Source organism: Mirounga angustirostris, unplaced genomic scaffold (genome assembly GCF_029215605.1).
Source record: "Mirounga angustirostris isolate CCGP_5_RB_7025 unplaced genomic scaffold, mMirAng1.0.hap1 SCAF_8, whole genome shotgun sequence".
NCBI classification, from domain to species: domain Eukaryota; kingdom Metazoa; phylum Chordata; class Mammalia; order Carnivora; family Phocidae; genus Mirounga; species Mirounga angustirostris.
The window spans coordinates 73,685,028-73,706,850 of NW_026991716.1; the positions used below are offsets into that span (position 1 = coordinate 73,685,028).

The 21,823-nt window shown below is 38.8% G+C and overlaps 1 pseudogene; it reads left to right on the forward strand.

Annotated features, from left to right (window-relative positions):
- The window catches only part of LOC123837028 (small ribosomal subunit protein eS6-like), a 117,820-nt pseudogene that overhangs the window by 29,592 nt on the left and 66,405 nt on the right, over positions 1-21,823 (forward strand).

Consider the following 21,823-nt stretch of genomic DNA (forward strand, 5'->3'; position numbering starts at 1 on the left):
CAGGTGCTTAACGAACTGAGCCATCCAGGCGTCCCGCTTACTTTGACATCTTGAATGCTGGAAAGGGACAGAAAGCTTCCGGCTGTTTTGACAAGAACTTGCTGGTTACTGTGTTTTATTTATTTATTTGAGAGAAAGCGAGCGAGAGAGAGCGCATGAGCAGGGGGAGGGGCAGAGAGAGAGGGACAAGCAGACTCCCTGCCAACTGGAGAGCCCAGTGCAGGGCTTGATCCCAGGACCCTGAGATCACGACCTGAGCTGAAGTCCGATGCTTAACTGACTGAGCCACCCAGGCACTCCCTGCTTATTTAAAAAAAATTTTTTTTAATTAACATATAATGTATTATTTGTTTCAGGGGTACAGGTCTGTGATTCATCAGTCTTACACAATTTACAGTGCTCACCATAGTACATACCCTCCCCAATGTCTATCACCCAGCCACCCCATCCCTCCCACCGCCCCCCTCCACTCCACTCCACTCCCTGCTTATTTTAAAGATTTTATCATGTGTTTCATTTTTTCATTTAAGGTCATGACTTTAATAGCTGTGACTTGGTAAACATGTACCTATGCAAAGTAGTACCTAGGACAGAAAACTTCCCAGAACAGAAAAAACCCCAGGAAATGAGGTTCAAGGATTATTCATTTTTTCACTAAATGAATCTGAACTTGGCAAAACTGTAGGTACTCTTTTTTTTTAACCTGACTTGGATGAAAATGGACAAATATTTTAATATTTTAATTTAGACTCCTGTATTTCTCTATTTTCATGTTCACTAGCTTGTTATTGCCACCTAATATGGTGTGTAGGGTGGAGCAGAAGTTGCAGCTGGACTTTCAGGTATGGAATCCAGGGCCCTTTTATCACTATCATGCTATTATAAATTTATGAAAAAAACCCCACTTTGTTTTCATGACTTTAGGGTAGCAGATAGGTTTTTGTTTTTTTTTTTAATAGAAAGAAATGCAGAAGAGAGAGCTTATGCCACAGGCTGTCTAATACATATGTCTTGCTTTAAACATAAATTATACTGTCATTCTACTTATAGGTGAAACTGCTTTATGACTAAGCTTTGTCAAGGCTGTGCCCCTCCTGGCATGGATTGCTCTTGGCCATTTACATTAGTTTGGGCTAGTTATATTCACAATTTCCTGGGTAATTAAAAGATAATTTAAAAAATGAAGTAGAAGCCCCTTTATCTGATACTGTAGTTTGTCACATCACCACAAAACAGTATACTCAGACTTGTAAATGCATCCTTTGGTGAGGATTCCAGACATTTGTTATCTGCATAAACCTTTTATACCAAATATTGATTGATATCAGTAATGTAAAAGCAGTGTAATTTTAGGAATCAAAACTTTATACAAATATTCCCAGATGTCAGTGCCAAATGTTATGGTTTGATTTCCCCCCCCAGTTTTATTGAGAAATATTTGGCATACATCACTGTATACGTTTAAGGTGCATGGGATGGTGGTTTAGTTTATGTATGTTGTGAAATGATTACCACAATATGTTCAGCTAACATCCATCTTCTTATATAGACACAATAAAAAGAAAAGAAAGAAGAATAAAGGAAAAATGTTTACTCCCCACCCCTACCTCTGTTTAACCACAAGACTGATCTCTTGTGGTCAGGCATGAGGTGATAGTTCATTGTGATTTTAATTTTCATTTCCCTAATGACTAGTAATGTTGAGTACTTTTTCATATACCTGTTGGCCTTTCATATATTATTTTTGGGAAAATGTCTATTTCGGTCCTTTGCCCATTTTTAAACTGGATTATTATTTTTTTGCTATTAAGTTGTATGAGTTCTTTATATATTTTGGGTATTAACCCCTTATCAGATACATGGTTTGCAAATATATTTTCTGATTCCATAGGTTGCCTTTTCACTTTGCTGATGGTTTCTTTTGCTGTGTAGAAGCTTTCTAGTTTGTTTAGTCCCAAGTGTTTATTTTTGATTGTGTTGCTTATGCTTTAGGTGTCATTTCTAAAAAATCATTACCAAGACCCCTGTAAAGGAACTCTGTTCCTATATTTTGTTCTAGGAATTTCATGATATCAATTCTTACATTTAAGTATTTAATCCATTTCTTTTTTTTTTAAGATTTTATTTATTTATTTGACAGAGAGAGCCATAGCGAGAGAGGGAACACAAGCAGGGGGAGTGGGAGAGGGAGAAGCAGGGAGCCCACAGAGCAGGGAGCCCAATGCAGGGCTCGATCCCAGGACCCTGGGATCATGACCTGAGCCGAAGGCAGACGCTTAAAGACTGAGCCACCCAGGCGCCTCTCAAGTTAATTTTTGTAAGTGGTGCAAGATACTGGTCCAGTTACATTCTTTTACATGTGAATACCAATTATCCCAGCACCATTACTGAAGAGATTGGCTTTTCTCCATTGAGTATTCTTGACTCTCTTGTTAAATATTAGTTGGTCGTATGTTTGGGTTTATTTCTCAGCTCCTGGTTCTGTTCCATTGGCTGATTTGGGTCTGTTTTATGCTAGTACTGTACAGTTTTGGTGACTATAGCTTTATTGTATAGCTTGAAATCAGGAAGAGTGATACTTCCTGCTTTATTCTTTCTTAGGATTTCTTTGGCTTTTCAGGCTCTTTTATGGTTCCATATAAATTTTAGGAGCATTTTGTCTACTTCTGTAAAAAAGTGCCATTGGAATCTTGATAGAGATTGTACTAAATCTATAAATGGCTTTCAGTAGTATTGACATTTTAACAATATTAATTCTTCCAATCCAAGAACACAGGTTATCTTTCCATTTACTTGTATTTTCTTCAATTTACTTCATCAATATCTTGTAGTTTTCAGCATAGAGATCTTTTACGTCCTTAGTTAAATGTATTCCTAAGTATTTTACTGTTTTTGATGCTATTGTAAATAGGACTGATTTCTTTATTTCTTTTTCAGAAATTTCATTTTAGTGTATAGAAACACCACTAATGGTTGTATGTTAATTTTTTTTATTACCAAACTTTTTTTTATTATGTTAATCACCATACATTACATCATTAGTTTTTGGTATAGTGTTCCATGATTCATTGTTTGCGTGTAACACCCAGTGCTCCATGCAGTACGTGCCCTCTTTAATACCCATCACCAGGCTGGCCCATCCCCCCACCCCCCTCCTCTCTAGAACCCTCAGTTTGGTTGTATGTTAATTTTATATCTCGTAACTTTACTGAATTCATTAATTAGGTTTAACAGTTTTTTGGTTGAGTCTTTAGGATTTTCTATATTATATATCATCTGCAAATCAAGGCAATTTTACTTCTTCCTTTCTTATTCTGATCTTTTCTTTTCTTGCCTGACTGCTCTAGCTAGAACTTCCAGTACTATGTTAAATAGTAGTGGTGAGTGTGGGTACCTTTGTCTTGTTCTTGATCTTAAAGTTTTCATCCTTTTCCCATTGAGTACAATGTTAGCTATGGACGTGTCATATATGGCCTTTCTTATGTTGAAATATATTCCTTCTATGCCTAATTTTTAAGAGTTTTCATTGATTGTGGATAGATGCTGAATTTTGCCAAATGCTTTTTCTGCATCTATTGAGATGATCATGATTCTTTTCTTTCATTCTATTAATGTGATATATCATATTGATTAATATGCATATGTTAAACCATGCTTGCAGCCCAGGGATAAATCCCACTTGTTCATGGTGAATGATCCTTTTAATATGCTGTGGAATTCATTTTATGATATTTAATGAGAGACAGATTTCCTATATTTCAGGCCCCACAGACCCAAATTCATTTTAAAACTGGCCAAATTCATATTCCATATAAATTTTTATCTAAATATATATAAAATATGAGCATTTGGGAAAAAATCCTTCAGACTCAGTAAGTAAAAAAAATTTGATTAAAATAGAAAATCATTCAAGGGCGCCTGGGTGGCTCAGTTGGTTAAGCGACTGCCTTCGGCTCAGGTCATGATCCTGGAGTCCCTGGATCGAGTCCCATATCGGGCTCCTTGCTCAGCAGGTGGTCTGCTTCTCCCTCTGACCCTCCCCACTCTCATGTGCTTGCTCTCTCTCAAATAAATAAATAAAATCTTTAAAAATAAATAAATAAAATAGAAAATCATTCAAAAAGATAATATGTACCTAAAATATTTTATTTTAGTATAAAATGTAAAAATGAATATTATACCAGTCTTTTGATTTTAGGTCAAAGCTTTTTTTTTTTTTTTAAGATTTTATTTATTTATTTGATAGAGCACAAGCAGGTGGAGCTGCAGGGAGAAGGAGAGGGAGAGGGAGAAGCAGGTTCCCCGCTGGGATCATGACCTGAGCTGAAAGAAGATGCTTACCCGACTGAGCCACCCAGGTGCCCCTAGGCCAAAGCTTTTATTAGCAGTTATTTTTTAAGTAGTCTGCTGATGTTTTGATGCTGTTGGTTTTAGAATTCCTTTAGGTTTTTATGACTTCTATTCTTAATTTTTTTTTATAGTTTTCCTACTCATGTACAATTTCACAGTTTTTTCTTGAATACCTTTTCTGAAGTCATTCCAAAGCATCCCACTTAGTTATCTTTTTCCCTAATAACACTTCCTTTTTCTTTTAATAAAACATCATTTTGCATAGTATTTAATTTAATTACATAATTTGTATAGAAGTACAGTTGACATAAATAGGTTCAGGATCAAACAATGACCCTCAGAGAGTGAACACCTCATCCAGTGAGAGCTAGAGAGTGGAGGCATTACTGGAGCCTACCTGCTTGGTCCTGAGACTCTTGTACTGGGAGCCTGTCTAGTCATTAGGTAGGAATGGAGAACATTTGTGAGACAGTTAAGTGATGATTGGTTGAAAGAGACTCTATTATACTCAGCTTTTGTTGTAGCTATAAGAACAATTGAAGGAATAGAATTTTAGTGTGATTTATTCATATTGTCTATTAACATTAACCAAGTTCTTCAGGTACTTGTCCTCCCCACTTTTAAAAATACTGATACAAGTTGGCCTAGCAATAAAGGGCATTTTGTGTTTGTGAAATGATTTGGTTCAAATTATTTCATATGCAATTGAAAAATATTTACAAATGCATTTAAATGCCTATTCTATCACAAGAGGGCACTCATGCCCCATTCTTTATATCAAGTGCTGTTTCAGGCATTGATTTGAGAGGAATTATAACTGAAATAAAATTTCAACTACAAATTGAATTTTAAGTTCAGTAAACTATTATCTGGCAGAACTGGGGATTAGTGATTATGTTTATGCAAAAACAGAGATTCATAATATATTAATATTGTACAAGGATTTTCACACACAGAATATAAAAATATGCAAAACTTGCTATGGTAAACAATATTTCATTTTTTTGATGAGTCATTCCAAGGTCTTCATTATTTTAAAATGTGATTATTATTTTATTAATTATTGAATTATTGAAAAGGTTTCCAGTCATCTATCACACAATCAGTCAACATACTAAGCATCTACTCTGTTATTTATCTTCTTTGGACAACAGATTTACTGTATTTTAGAGAATGTATCAGGTATTGCATCAGTTTATTTACATTTCAGCTTTAATAATTTTAGCATGTATTAGTTATCTATCACTGCCTATTTACCCTAAAACTTAGTAGCTTAAAGTAACAATCATTTATTATCTCATAGTTTCTAAGGGTCAGGAATCTGGGAATAGTTTAGCAGGGTGCCTTTTACTCAGGGTGTCTCACAAGATGGCAGTCAAGCTCTTGGCCAAGATGTCAGTCATCTCAAGGCTCAATTGGGACTGAAGAATTTGTTTCCAAGCTCACTTTCTTGGTTCTCTCCACAGAGCAGCCTTACAACATAACTGACTACCTCCCTGGCCAAGTGATCTAAATGGAAGGAAGATAGAGTCCTTAAGATGGAGGCCATAATCTTTTTATAACCTAATCTCTGAAGTGACATCCTTCTGCTATATTTTATTAGAAATGAGTCTAAATCCCTCTACACTAAATGGGAAGGGATTATACAAGGGTGTGAATACCAGGATATAAGGGTCATTGGAACCCAGCACAGAGGCTGCTACTACGTAGCTAAATAAATATGAGCCATGTAAAAACAGAAATCTCCCCAGATAGTTAGAACCAAGGATTATTACTTTGTCATTGGGTGAATCTGGACATGACAGAGTTGTGATACTCAAAATTTTAACCAGAATGGTAGTAAAACAAATATCTAAATTTGTATTCAAGGTTTGAAAAAATTTCTTTATTAACCCATTGTGTTTGGCATAAACAAACAAATAGGGAAAATGACTGAAAATTTGCTAAAACTTGAAAGAAAATGGAATCTAAAATGTTGGATTTGGAGGGGTGCTTTGGTGGCTCAGTTGGTTAAGTATCCATCTCATGATTTCAGCTCAGGTCATGACTTCATGGGCTGTGAGATCGAGCCCTATGTTGGGCTCCCCGCTCAGCAGGGAGTCTGCTTAAGATTCTCTCCCTCTGCCCCTCCTCCCACTCATGGGCGCTTTCGCGCACTTACACTTTCTCCCTCTCTCTCTTTCAAATAAAACATAAATCTTTAAAAAAAGATGTTGGATTTGGAGTTGACAATATGGTGGGACCAGGTGGTACTGGAACTGGTTTTTGAGTCCATGTTCTCTAGCCAGAGCCAGCCCTGGGCTATGGTGATATGGAATGGGCAAAGGTCAGATGACCACTCTGAGGAGTTTCCTGTGCTCCTCAAGGAAACCCATATATCAGGAACCTCCTGAGATCTTGAAAATGGGCAGGAATTGTGGTGATTTTATTACTCAACTGAGACCTTTCACCTTCCTCCCAGGCTTTCCTTACAAAGTGATGTTATTTGTTCATCTTTATGCAAAAAGAATGGATGGGTTTTTCCAGTTTTGTGGTATCTTGATACTCGATAATTTAGATACGAATTTCATGTTAATTTTGTAACTTTCCTAAGTATGAATTAAAATATACTGCTCACCTATCTTATTTTTCTATTTATTTTAAGTGTTTATTTTAAAAATGTTCACTTTATTTTCAAAATAGGTGATACAGTGACTTAGCATAAAATTCAGAATCTTTCAGGAGAGTATATTCTAAAAGTCTTCCTCTCACTTTTATTTCTCAGTCCCCGAGTTCCTTCCAATTTACCCATGTTTAGGATATCCTTCCTGAGCTATTAAATATACATATAAGAATTATATATACAGATAAAAGTTTTTTCTTTTCTTAGGCAAACGAGAGTATTCCATACACACTGTTCCATTCCTTTCTTTTTTCATTTAACAATATGTCTTGGTGGGGCACCTGGGTGGCTCAGTCGGTTAAGTGTCTGCCTTCGGCTCAGGTCATGATCCCAGGGTCCTGGGATCGAGCCCCACGTCAGATTCCCTGCTCAGCCAGGAGCATGCTTCTCCCTCTGCCTGCCGTTCTGCCTACTTGTGCTCTCTCTCTGTCATATAAATAAATAAAATCTTTAAAAAAACAAACAATATATCTTGGCATTCTTGTCATATCAGCTTCTTCATTCTTATTTAAAGACTGTGTAATATTCCATTGTATCGATGTACAATAATTTATTTATCCTGTTCTTTGTTGATAGACTTGAGGTTTCCAAGTCTTTGCTATTTAAACTATGTTACAAAACCAATCTTGTTTATTAATTTTGCTTTTATTTATTTTATTTTTAAAAAATATTTTATTTATTTATTTGACAGAGAGAGACACAGTGAGAGAGGCAACACAAGCAGGGGGAGTGGGAGAGGGAGAAGCAGGCTTCCCGCGGAGCAGGGAGCCCGATGCAGGGCTTGATCCCAGGACCCTGGGACCATGACTGGAGCCAAAGGCAGATGCTTAACGACTGAGCCACCCAGGCACCCCTTGCTTTTATTTTTAAAATTTAAATATCATTAATTTTTGATGATTCAGGAGGCATATTTAAAGATTTTATAGTGCATAAGGGTTATTATTATTATATCAGTTAACAGTGTACAACATCGTAGATATAAAAGCTATAAATATTGGGGCACCTGGGTGGCTCAGTCAGTTAAGCCTCTGACTTCAGCGCAGGTCATGATCTCAGGGTCCTGGACTGAGCCCTGCATAGGCTCCACGCTCAGTGGGGAGTCTGCTTGTCCCTTTCCCTCTCTCTGTGCCCCTCCCCCAGCTCATGATCTCTCTCTCTCTCTCTCTCAAATAAGGAAATAAAATCTTTTTAAAAAAAACCATAAGTATTAGCCTAGATTTTTAAAAAAGATATATTTATTTGAGAGAGAAAGAGAGAGAGTGGAGGGGCAGAGGGAGAGAATCTTTTTTTTTTTTTTTTTTAAGATTTTATTTATTTATATGACAGAGAGAGACACAGAGAGAGAGGGAACACAAGCAGGGGGAGTGGGAGAGGGAGAAGCAGGCTTCCCGCGGAGCAGGGAGCCCAATGCGGGGCTCGATCCCAGCACCCTGGGATCATGACCGGAGCCGAAGGCAGACACTTAATGACTGAGCCACCCAGGTGCCCCGGAGAGAGAGAATCTTAAGCAGACTCCCCGCTGAGTGTAGAGCTGGACGGTGGGGCTCAATCCCACAACCCTGAGATCATGACCTGAGTCAAAATCAAGATTTCGACACTTAACCGACTGAGCCACCCAGGCACCCCAGCCTAGATTTTTAGTAACTATAAGATATACTTTAAATTTTGTCATTTCTCTACTGTTTATTATGAAAAATTTTAATCATACAGAAAAGATGAATAGTATAATGAATACCTATATACCTATCATCTAGATTTAAAATTTGTTCATATTTTGCCACATTTGCCTGCTTTTTTAATCCACAGAAAATCTCCACCTATACGAACTTTGACAAAGCATAGAGTATAAAATACATAAGGAGAGAAAACTTGGGCTATTTGAATTTTTTGTTCTTCCTGTTATAAAAAAATGAGCTTTATCGTTCTTAATCTCAGCAAAAGATTTACTGAAGTGTCCAGGTCTTATAATGTTCTCAGCTAAATAATGTATGGCATTGTGCAGATAAAGTATAAATTATATGAACCCAAGGAACTTAATGCAATGGGTTTAGGGACAAAGGAGCCCTGTGTCCAGATGTCCCACAGAATCTGCACCTTCTTAGCCTTCCTTTCCTTCCTTTCTTCCTTTTTTCCTTCCTTCCTCCATATCTATTATTTTTTTAGAAGATTTTATTTATTTATTTGACACACACAGAGAGAGCACAAACAGGGGGGAAGGGGCAGAGGGAGAGGGAGAAGCAGGCTCCCCACTGAGCAGGGAGCCCGATGTGGGACTCAATCCCAGGATCCTGAGATCATGACTTGAGCTGAAGGCAGATGCTTCACTGAGCCACCCAGGCACCCCTCCCTATCTATTATTATTTTGACAATAATAATTGCAGGAAGCATTTATGGATCACTTTTCCCATACCAGGCATTTCTCTAATTAACTTGCACATATTAACTTATTTAATCCTTACAACAAATCTGTGAACTAGGCATTATTATTATTATTACCCCAATTTTATAGATGAGGAAGAAATGGAAGCTCATATACATGGGAAAATGGCAGGAAAAGTCATGTCATGAGATTCCATTTTTGCATCTACTTTCAAATAATTCTATAACAGTAACCTAGATTCAATTTATGAATCTCTATTACTGGCTTTTGTTGAAGAAGAGGGAAGAAATATAAAGAAATGTAATATGTTGTGTTATCTGGGGTTCAAATAGACTCTGATAAGTGAAATTAGGGGACATGCCTCTTCATCCCTAAACCATTTACATAAGTTGAGTTCCTTCTAGGGAAAAGATGTGAACTCTACCATTCTATAAGAATTCAGACACACATTTGGGCAAGTTAAGAGAGAGGACCACAATGGAAGTCTTAGATGATAGAGAGCATGGGCAAGTTTATCTGAGTGTAATTCAGAAAGAATGGTTTCTATGTGTTGCATAAGCATTAGTGCCGTCTCTTCTGAGGAGTGTTGTTTTGGTTCTACCCACAATAGAATGATTACCGGGGTGCCTGGGTGGCACAGTTGTTTGAACAGCTGACTCTTGGTTTCAGCTCAGGTCGTGATCTCAGGGTTGTGAGATTGAGCCCTGTGTTGGGCTCCGTGCTCAGCATGGAGTCTGCTTGAGACTCTCTCTGCCCTTCCCTCCTGTACACATACTCTGTCTCTCTCAAATAAATAAATAAATCTTTAAAAAAAAAAAAAAGAATGATTACCTAGTTTTGGGTGCTGCTGTTGGGAGAAGAGTTCCATCTCAGAGTGATGCCTCTGAGAGACTATTGAGGCTTGAGGCTGTGGGCTCTTGGCCTGGCCATTTATAGTGGTTAACCATAAATCAGGACTGACCCATTGGCTAGTGAAAGCACCCCTGATTTTCCTGGAAATTCTTGAGGAGAAATGATTTCCTTCCGGCAGTTAAGAAAATGAGGACATGTACATTTGGAATTCTTTTTTTACTTTTATGTGAAAGTTTACAGTCTCACTGGCAGATAGATAAGGGATATGATCTTGATAGAGATGGATCCATATCATTATAAAATATGTTGCTGGCCAGAACACATTCTTCTGGTGGCCAGAACCCCTAAGGCTCCAGGGTAACAGGAGGGCAGGAATATTTGGCTCATAGGATTTTAGAGGAGGCATTGTTAACCCCATGGGTGTCCACCCAATGTGAGTCAGGAGTTCCCAGTCCACATCTGATTCAGATAGGGACACCTTCACAAAAACTTTATTGAACCAGTATGAAAATATCTTCTAAGTTTTCTAATCCAAGATTTTATATATCACATAGAGGACACACTTCATCTTTCCTAATCCACATGATCATTCACAAGGAAGAGTCTGTAACCAGCCCCAGCAAGGACACCTTCAGACTTGGGCAAATGGATTCTAAACTGATTAGCAGGCAATGAAAAAATCGATAGCAGATGCATTATGTAAATATGGTCATTCAAAATTACCTTGAACGGATAAAGTTAGATACTTAGCAGAGAGGTGGGAGGGTGGGAACAAATGGGAGGCTTATTTAGACTTTTTTTTTTAAGATTTTATTTATTTATTTGACAGAGAGAGACAGCGAGAGAGGGAACACAAGCAGGGGGAGTGGCAGGCAGAGGGAGAAGCAGACTCCCAGCCGAGCAGGGAGCCTGATGCGGGGCTTGATCCCAGGACCCCAGGATCATGACCTGAGCCGAAGGCAGACACTTAATGACTGAGCCACCCAGGCACCCCTTAGATTATGTTTTGATAAGAGTCCTCCTCGTCATTAACATCTAACCTCTGCAACTATAAATTGTAAATATTCCACAGGTATTATACTGAGTTTTCAATTGATTTTAAAAGTTGGATTTATATATGGCCACAGTGCAGGTAATGTATGAGACAGAATTTGATTATAAACTAAGCAGAATTGATATTTTGTAGAAAATGTATAGTTTGTTGAAGGTCCCTGCAGATTCACTGGAGCATTTCTGTTTTTTTCTTTGAAGATCATTTGAAAATAAATAAAATCTATGATGAGATTACTTGATTAGCTTTGAACACCTTCATTTTATAACATTAAAGTGAGACTATTTTTGTGATGGCTTTGTAATGTGTTGATTGGGCTGAACTACATTTCCCAGAATTTCCTTTCCTGTGAATTTCCAGTTAGGGTAGGCCACAAGAGATATTCTTGTGCAAGATTAGTAGGGTGGAAATGAAGCAGTAACCATAGCTTACATACTTGGCCACTTATCTGCTAGTTCACATGGTTGGAACTGCAACCACTCCACCTTTCCCCGGTCCTCTTTCAGTTTCTCTCACTCTTCACCAGATGTGTGTTCACTTTGTTCTCGCTTGTCCCCATTATACATCCATCTTCCCTTCCTGACTGCCTGCCCTGTGGACTTAAAGCTCCTTCATCAGCTTTGGGGACACTAGCCTTTACAGAGCCTGCTTAACAAGCTCTTATAATCCCTGTGTCAAATCCCTTCACAGAAGTGGTTCTCAACGGCGAGCAATTTTAAACCCCATGGGACATTTGGTGGTCTCTGGAGACATTTTTGATGATCTTGATGGGAATGAGGGAGTGGGAGGAATAGTGGTCCAGGCATGAGGGTTGCTGTTGGCATCCTGTTGGCAGAATTCAGATATATGGCTAAATATCCTGCAATGTGCAAGTCAGCATGCCCCCCCCTGCCCAACACACACAGAATTATCTGGTCCAAAAATGTTTGGAAATTAAGAAACTCACAGGATTTGGACTGGATAGTTCTTTGTTATGGGGTGGGGGTAGAGGGGCTGTGGTTCTCTTTTTCAGATTGAACCCTGACTGATATTAATATTTTGAGCACTGGGTGTTACATGTAAGTAATGAATCACTAAGTTCTACTCCTGAAACCAATATTATGCTGTATGTTAACTAACTCAAATTTAATTAAAAACTTGAAAAAAAAGTCAAACATAAATGTTTTAGCAGTTTCTTCCTTGTCAGCAAAGTTATATTTTCAGTAAAGACCAAAAAGATAGGGCACCCGGGTAGCTCAGTTGGTTAAGCATCTGCCTTCTGCTCCGGGCATGATCCAGGGATCCTGGGATTGAGTCCTGCATTGGGCTCCCTGCTCAGTGGGGAGTCTACTTCTTTCTCTGCCCCTCCCCTCCCCCCCACCCCACCCCTGCTCGTGCTCACTCTCTCTCTCTCTCTCTCGCAAAAATAAAGAAATAAAATCTTATTATTTATTTATTTATTTATTTTAAAGATTTTATTTATTTATTTGAGAGAGAGACTGAGAGAGAGAGCATGAGAGGGGGGAGGGTCGGGAGGGTCAGAGGGAGAAGCAGACTCCCTGCCGAGCAGGGAGCCCGATGCGGGACTCGATCCAGGGACTCCAGGATCATGACCTGAGCTGAAGGCAGTCGCTTAACCAACTGAGCCACCCAGGTGCCCTGAAATAAAATCTTTTAAAAAATAATAAAAAAAAGACCAAAAAGATAAAAACTTTTGATGAATATACACAACTAATAACTCTCAATTTGTGGTGATATATTTATAAGTAGAGAGCATGGTCAGATTCTAATCTTTATCAAACACATACTGTATAGTAAAAGCCCTAAAAGTTCTCTCTTAAAATGTTTTTTTTTTTTTTAAAGATTTTATTTATTTATTTGAGAGAGAGAGAATGAGAGACAGAGAGCACGAGAGGGAAGAGGGTCAGAGGGAGAAGCAGCCCCCTTGCTGAGCAGAGAGCCCGATGTGGGACTCGATCCCGGGACTCCAGGATCATGACCTGAGCCGAAGGCAGTCGCTTAACCAACTGAGCCACCCAGGTGCCCCTGTTTTTTTAATTAATACATTTTTTATTTCACCAGCAGCTGTTGGGTTTACAGAAAAATAGAGCAAAAAGTACAGGATTCTCATATATCCCCAACCCCTCAATGAGTTTTTACTATTATTATTTTTTTATTAGTCTGCTTGGGTTGCCTTAACAAAATATGACAGATGGATGGCTTGATGGTTAAAACAACAGAAATTTATTTGCTCACAGTTCTGGAGGCTGAAAATCTAAGATCAAGGTCCAGTCGGATTCAGTTTCTGGGGAGAGCTCCTTTCCTGGCTTGTAAACAGTCACCTTCTCACTCTGTGCCCACATGGCCTTTCCTGTGTGCTCAAGCATAGAGACAGAGACATAGCTAGATAGGTAGAGTCACAGAGAAAGACAGGGGGAGAGAGAGAGGGAGAGAGGGAGAGAGGGAGAGAGGGAGAGAGAGAACGCGCCCCCTGGTGTCTCTTCTAATAAGTACACTAATCCTATTGTATCAGTGCACTACCCATATAATTTCATTTAACCTTAATTATCTCCTTAGGTGCCCTATCTCCAAAAATGGTCATATTGGGGGTTAGGGCTTCAACATATGAATTTTGGAGGTCACAATTTAGTTCATAGCAGTGTTGTACACTTCCATGGGTTTTGACAAATGGATAATGTCATGTATCTAGCATTATGATGTCTTACAGAATAGTTTCATTGTCCTAAAAATCTTCTGTGCTCCACCTATTCACACAACCTTTGGAAATCACTGATCTTTTTTTTTTTTTAAGATGTTATTTATTCATTATTCATTTGAGGGAGAGAGAGAGCACAAGCAAAGGGGAGAGGCAGAGGGAGAGGGAGAAGCTGACTCCCCACTGAGCAGGGAGCCTGATGCGGGTGTGATCCTAGGACCTGGAGATCATGACCTGAGGAGAAGGCAGATGCTTAACAGATTGAGCTACCCAGGTGGCCCGCAATCACTGATCTTTTTACTGTCTCCACAATTTTGCTTTTTCTAGAATACCATTTATTTATTTATTTATTTTTAAGTAAGCTCTCTGCCTGATGTGGGGCTTGAACTCATTATCCTGAGATCAGGAGTTGAATGCTCTACCAACTGAACCAGTCAGCTACCCCTAGAATACCATATAATTAAAATCATATAGTATTTAGCCTTTTCAGACAGGCTTCTTAGAAAATACATTTAAGGCTCCTCCATGTCTTTTCATGGCTTGATAGCTCATTTCTTTTTATTGCTCAGTTATATTCCAGTATATGGATGTGCCATAGTTTGTTTATCCATTCACCTACTGAAGGACATCTTGGTTGCTTCCAAGTTTTGGAATTATGAATAAAGCTGCTATAAGGATTTGTGTGCAAACTTTTTTGTGTGGATATACATCTTCAGCTCATTTGTATAAATACCCAAGAACGTGATTGCTGGATTGTATGGTAAGAGTATGTTTAGCTTTGGAGGAAACTATTGGGTTTTCTTCCAAAGTTGCTGTACCATTTTTCTTTTTTTTTTTTTAAGATTTTTATTTATTTATTCATGAGAGACAGAGAGAGAGAGAGAGACAGAGGCAGAGGGAGAAGCAGGCTCCCCGCGGAGCAGGGAGCCCGATGCGGGACTCGATCCCAGGACCCTGGGATCATGACCTGAGCCAAAGGCAGACGCTTAACCGACTGAGCCATCCAGGCATCCCTCTGTACCATTTTTCATTCCCACCAGCAATAAGGAGGGTTCATTTTGCTTCACATTCTTGCTGGCATTTGATGTTTTTTTTTTAACTTTAGCCATTCAACTAGGTGTGTAATGATTTCTCATTGTTTTAATTTTCAATTCCCTAATAACATGTGCTTTTCCTGTGCTTATTTGCCTTCTGTATATCTTTTTTTTTTAAGATTTTATTTATTTATTTGAGACAGAGTGAGCAATAAAGAGAACACAAGCAGGGGGAGCGGCAGAGGCAGAGGGAGAAGCAGGTTCCTACTGAGCAGGGAGCCTGATGCAGGGCTTGATCCTAGGATCATGACCTGAGCTGAAGGCAGACACTTAACCAGCTGAGCCACCCAGGTGCCTATCTTCTATATATCTTTGTTGAGGTGTCTGTCCCAGATATTTTGCTTACTTTTAAATCAGGTTTTATGTTCATATCTGATTGCTGATTTTTAACAGTTCTTTATATATTTTGGATATAAATACTTTATCAGATGTGTTTTACAAAGATCTGTGGCTTGTCTTTTCGTTCTCTTAACAGTCTTTCACAGGAAACAAGATTTTCCCTTTTAATGAATTTGAGTTTATCAATTATTTCTCTCATGAATTCTGCTTTTGATGTATCTGATAACTCATTGCCAAATTGAAGGTCACCTAGATTTTCTTTGATGTTATCTTCTAGAAATTTTATAGTTTTGTATTTTACATTTAGGTCTAGGATCTCTTTTGAATTAAGTTTTGGTAAGTTGCAAAGCTTGTGTCTAGATTCTTTCTTTTCTTTGTTTTTTCTTTTTGGCATGTGGATGGCCAACTGTTCCAGCACCATTTGTTGAAAAGACTAGTGTTATAGGCTGAGTTGTGCCCCCCCCCCCAAATTCATATATTGAAGCCCTAATCCCCAGTACTTTAGAATGTGACTGACTCTAGAGATAGGGCCTTTTTTTTAAAGGATACTTTTTTTAAAACTTTTTTTTTTAAAGATTTTTTATTTATTTATTTGACAGAGAGAGACACAGTGAGAGGAGGAACACAAGCAGAGAGAGTGAGAGAAGGAGAATCAGGCTTCCTGCTGAGCAGGGATCCCGATGCGGGGCTTGATCCCAGGACCCCGGGTTCAGGACCTGAGCCAAAGGCAGGCGCTTAACAACTGAGCCACCCAGGCACCCCTTTTTAAAACATTTTTTAAAAAGTTTTTATTTAAGTAATTACACCCAGTGTAGGGCTCGAACTCATGACCCTGAGATTGAGAGTCATGTGCTCTTCTGACTGAGCCAGCCAGGCGCCCCAGGATAGGGCCTTTTAAGAGGTAATTAAGTTAAAATGGGTTTTTAGGGTGGGCCCTAACCCAATATGACTGGTATCCTTATAAAAGAGGAAGTTAGATACACCAGACACATACGTAGGCCAAGATGTGACCATATGAGGACATAGTGAGAAAGTGGCCATCTGCAAGCCAAGGAAAGAGGCCTCAAAAGACACCAGACCCATCAACACTTTGGTCTTGTACATCTAACATCTAGAACTGTGAGAAAAAGAAATCTGTTCTTTAAGCCACCCAGTCTGTGATATTTTGTTTTAGCAGCTCTAGCAAACTAATACAACTGTCGTTTCTCCATTGAACTGCCTTTACTCCTTTGTCAAAGATCAGTTGACTGTATTTGTGTGGGTCTATTTCTTTGCTCTCTGTTCTGTTCCATTGAACAGAATATTTGTCCATTTTTACTTTTTTTTTTTTTTTAAAGATTTTATTTATTTATTTGAGAGAGAGAATGAGACAGGGAGAGAGAGCACATGAGGGGGGGAGGGTCAGAGGGAGAAGCAGACTCCCTGCAGAGCAGGGAGCCCAATGTGGGACTCGATCCCGGGACTCCAGGATCATGACCTGAGCCGAAGGCAGTCGCTTAACCAACTGAGCCACCCAGGCGCCCCTATTTGTCCATTTTTTAACTGATACCATACTGTCTTGATTACAGTAGCTTTATGGTAAATCATATAGCCAGGTAGTATCAGTCCTCCAACTTTGTTCTTCTTCTTCAGTATTGTGTTGGTATTCTGAGTCTTACTTTTCCATATAAACCTTAGAATCACTTTGTCATATGGACAAAATAACTAGCTGGGATTTTGCTGGGGTTGCATTGAATCTATACATCAAAATGGGAAGAGCTGAGATCTTAATAACATTAAGGTGTCCTATTCACGAATACGGAATCTCTCTCTCTCTCTTTTTTTTTAGTAATCTCTATGTCCAACAGGGGTTTTGAACTCACAACCCTGAGATCAAGAGTCACAAGTCACATGCTCCACCAACTGAACCAGCCAGGCAACCCCTCTATTTATTTAGATGTTTTTTGATTTCATTCATCAGGTTTGTTGTTTTCCTTGTGTAGATCTTGGGCATATTTTGTTAGATTTATACTTAAGTATTCCTCTTTTGTTGCTAGAGTAAATGATGTGTTTTTATTTTCAAATTCCAATTGTTCATTGCTGGCATATAGGAAAGCAACTGACATATATTAGTTTTCTTTGGGGGCAGGCAGTTGTTAAGGATGATAAAGTGCTCTGGGTTTATTTAAAATGCTTCCTTTTTGGGGCACCTGGGTGGCTGGCTCGGTCGGTTAAGTGTCTGCCTTCAGCTCAGGTCATGATCCTAGAGATCATGAAACAGAGATGCTGATTTTTAGTTTGTTCAGCATTTTGCAGAAGTGAGAGTGGAAATTACAATGTCAAAGCTCTTTACATGTCAGACTAGAAACTGGAAGACTCATAGTATTTTATTTTATTTTATTTTTTTATTTTTTATTTTTTATTTTTTTAAAGATTTTATTTATTTGAGAGAGAGAGAAGGAGAGAGAGAGAACACATGAGAGGGGATAGGGTCAGAGGACGAAGCAGACTCCCCGCCGAGCAGGGAGCCCGATGCGGGACTCGATCCAGGGACTCCAGGATCATGACCTGAGCCGAAGGCAGTCGCTCAACCAACCGAGCCACCCAGGCGCCCCGACTCATAGTATTTTATAAAGCATCAGGCACCTCAAATAATTAAAAAATTACTGATCAATAGCATTATATTGAACAATATAAAATTTTTTTAAAATGTAATTTTTATTTTAAAACATACATGATTATTAAAGAAAGTTTCAGCCCTGTTAAAAAGGATAAAATAATTGAAAAAGTAGTCTTTAATTAGTCCCACCATCCATCACCATCACTGTTTACATCCTAGTAAATATCTCCCCCCTCTTCCCTCCCTTCTTGTTTTGTGAGGTACCTACAGTCTGCTATTCCCTGTGCTAAATGTAGGTTCTATTGACTTTCTTGTCCCTGAATTATTGTGTGCTTAAGTGCTTTGTCATGAACTCAGTTCTCCCAACCATTTTCCTCTGATCCAGCTAGTACTGGTTCAATATCATAGTATCCTGTGAGTCATCTGGTATTACCTGGAACAAAGAAGATTCTACTTTTAGACATACACAGGGATGGACATCACCTGGTATATTCCTTGGTGATGAGATAGTCATCCCATATATGTTTATACTATTGTTGCTCTTTAGATTATTACAGAATGAAAATATAAGCATATAAATTCATGGACTTCCCAGAATACACTTAGCCATTGGCCATTAGTTTGGAAAAAGAAGTCTTTTAAAGATATGCATAATTAGATATGTATATATAATTAGTATAATTATATGTATAATTAGGCCATCTACTATGGCCTTAAAATTTTTTAAATTGTGCACTCATAAAATGCCTAGCTTTGAGTGAAACTACTTCTTGGTGCACCTTTTGTAGAAAACTATTTGTGAAATGCACAAGAAGAAATACTGACTAAGGTGCCTTATTGTGGGAATGTAATTTCAGTATGTGCATATGAAATCTGATGTATATTTTATCATAGATATAATTCTCTACCTTAGATTCCAGCAGCAATATTTAACCCAATAAAATTTTAAGCTTTATCAACACCTTACTGAGTACTTTACGTTGCAGAAAACCTTTCCACTTTAGGAACTGAGAAAGGGAAAAAGTGAGTGGCTGTTATTTCTTTACTAATTACAGCTTTATCTTTGTGCTAGATAGGATTGATAAGATTGATCAAGATCCTCAATCATATACTCTTCCCAGAGTCACCTAGTCAAAGTCCAAATCCTGTAATTGGTACTTTCTACCATTCTTACTGAGACACCACATGATTCCCCATGGGGTATATTCCCCCCCTCTGCATCAAGGAATAATCCCAACTTGTTCAGCCTTAGGTTTGTTTCTGGTGGTTCTTTGACCTGAGGGCATTGCCAGAATATATAAATAAAGTGATTAGTTTGTTCAGCAAACATTAATTAAGTTTGTAGTATGCGGTTCCAAACTGCTTGAGTGTTTGGTTTAAAATCTTTGAGGATATGGGGCGCCGGGGTGGCTCAGTTGGTTAAGCGACTGCCTTCGGCTCAGGTCATGCTCCCAGAGTCCTGGGATCGAGTCCCACATCAGGCTCCCTGCTCGGCAGGGAGTCTGCTTCTTCCTCTGACCCTACCCCCTATTGTGCTCTCTCTCTCACATAAATAAATAAAATAAAAAATCTTAAAAAAAATCTTTGAGGATATGATGAAAATTACAGACCCTCTTGCTGGAAAAATGAACATTCTTTCAAAAATTCACACATACTTTCAGAAGTTTGTAGACCTCTTTTAGAGTCTGGATCTAGTCATTAAGAATAAGATTCACTCTCTGCTTTCAAGGAGTTCAGAATCAGCACCAGGGAGTAAGTGACATATTTCTTTATTGGGAACATTCCATAAATAGAGATGATTTACAAATGAAAATGACCTCCTCAGTAGAGAACCTGGGTTATGAGTAGGATAAGGTTAATTCTGGAAGTGTATTCTTTTCCTTCTGCAGTTATTTTATTTATTTATTTATTTTTTAAAAGATTTTATTTATTTATTTAACAGAGAGAGACACAGCGAGAGAGGGAACACAAGCAGGGGGAGTGGGAGAGGGAGAAGCAGGCTTCCCGCTGAGCAGGGAGCCTGATGCGGGGCTCGATCCCAGGACCCTGGGATCATGACCTGAGCCGAAGGCAGATGCTTAACCATCTGAGCCACCCAGGCGCCCCCTTTCTGCAGTTATTTTAAAGATTAGATAAATTTGTTATCAATTTAGGCCAATAACATTATTTTTGATATTGTGTGTGTGTGTGAAGAGAAAGAAGTATTGCAAAATGTGCAATTCACACAGTGCCCCTTTCAAACGGTACAGGATTGTTCCTTCTTTCTCATTTATAAATTCCATCACTTGAGACAGAATATGAACAAGGTGAGGGAATTGTTTTGTCAATGAAGAAATTTATGTTACAAGGATCAGAGCATTTGCATTTGAGGTGACCAAACTACAGAAAGACTCAAAGTCCTATGTCTCCTCACAGTCCTACGACTTGAGCTGCAGCCCTGAATGTCTGAAATTCACATAGTTCTGTATCCTAACCACACAGAAAAGGTAGTTTTCTACCTAACCACACAGAAAAGGTACTACCAAACTCTTTTCTTTATTCCCATCACTTTCCCCCACCCCATAGGTCCTGATCCGACAGCTGCCTTTCTGCTGATTTTGCCATGTCAACTGTTTAAGGAAATAATTTATCTGGAGCTCTGTCCTGAACCCCAGCTCAGTTTAGTTATTTCTGGACCACAAAGACCCTACTTCCAATCAGTCCCTCATAGGGCTACACAGCATTCTTGTAGGCCCTCCAGAATATTTCTATATCATAGGTAATTTGTACAAACCCTACATGGGATGGGCATACATAAATGTTAGCATCTCCTGCTGCCAAAACCTCTTCTACCTCCTGAGTTTTTAGTGGTCCTTTGGATTCCAATCCCAATGGCTTAAATGATCCAGTTCCCCTGCTTCTGGGAGCAGCACTGTCCTTGTGACATCTCAGATATTCTTTTCAGGGCTTTTGTATTCAGGTCAGGTTCTACCTCTGTCTTATTTTCGCCCCACCCCAACAGTCAAAGATTTCCTTCTGCTCCTGCTTTTTTTCTCTGCCGGGTAGGCTCTGTATTGTTGCTGATGACCTATCAGATCTCACACCAGTTTTTTTTTTTTTTTGATAAACTTTCTATTTCAGAATAATTTTAGATTTATGAAAGAGTTGCTGTATTTGTTTCTTGGGCTGCTGTAACAAATTACAACAAACTTGGCAGCTTACAAACACAGAAATTTATTCTTTCACAGTTTTGGAGACCAGAAGTCCAAAATCAAGGTGTAAGCAGAGCCATGCTTCCTTGAAGGCTTGAGGGGAAAATCTCTCCTTGCTTCTTCCAGCTTCTAGTGGCTCCTGGTGTTCCTTGATTTGTGGTTATGTAACTCCAGTCTCTGCCTCCATGCCTTCATATCCCTAATCTTTGTGTCTCTGTATGTACTCTCCTCTTAGAAGGATACCAGTCCTTGGATTTAGGGCCTACTCTAAATCCAGAATGATCTCATCTTGGGACCCTTAATTTAATTACGTCTGCAAAGACTATTTCCAAATAACTTCATATTCTGAGCTTCTGGCAGACATGATTTCTTGGGGGGATACTGGTCAACCTATCCCTGTTATAAAAAAAAAATAGTGTAGTGAATTCCTGTATACCTTTTACCCTCACATCAGCTTTTAGTCTGAAGTAGACACATCCTCAAACCAGGAAAACCAAGTAAATCTCTAAAGTGCAGGGGCTTCATGCCCAGGTGCCCAAGGACACATATCTTGGTGCCTAGTCATTTCAGATACCTCATAGAGTGATTCTCCCTGAGGTTCCACTACATC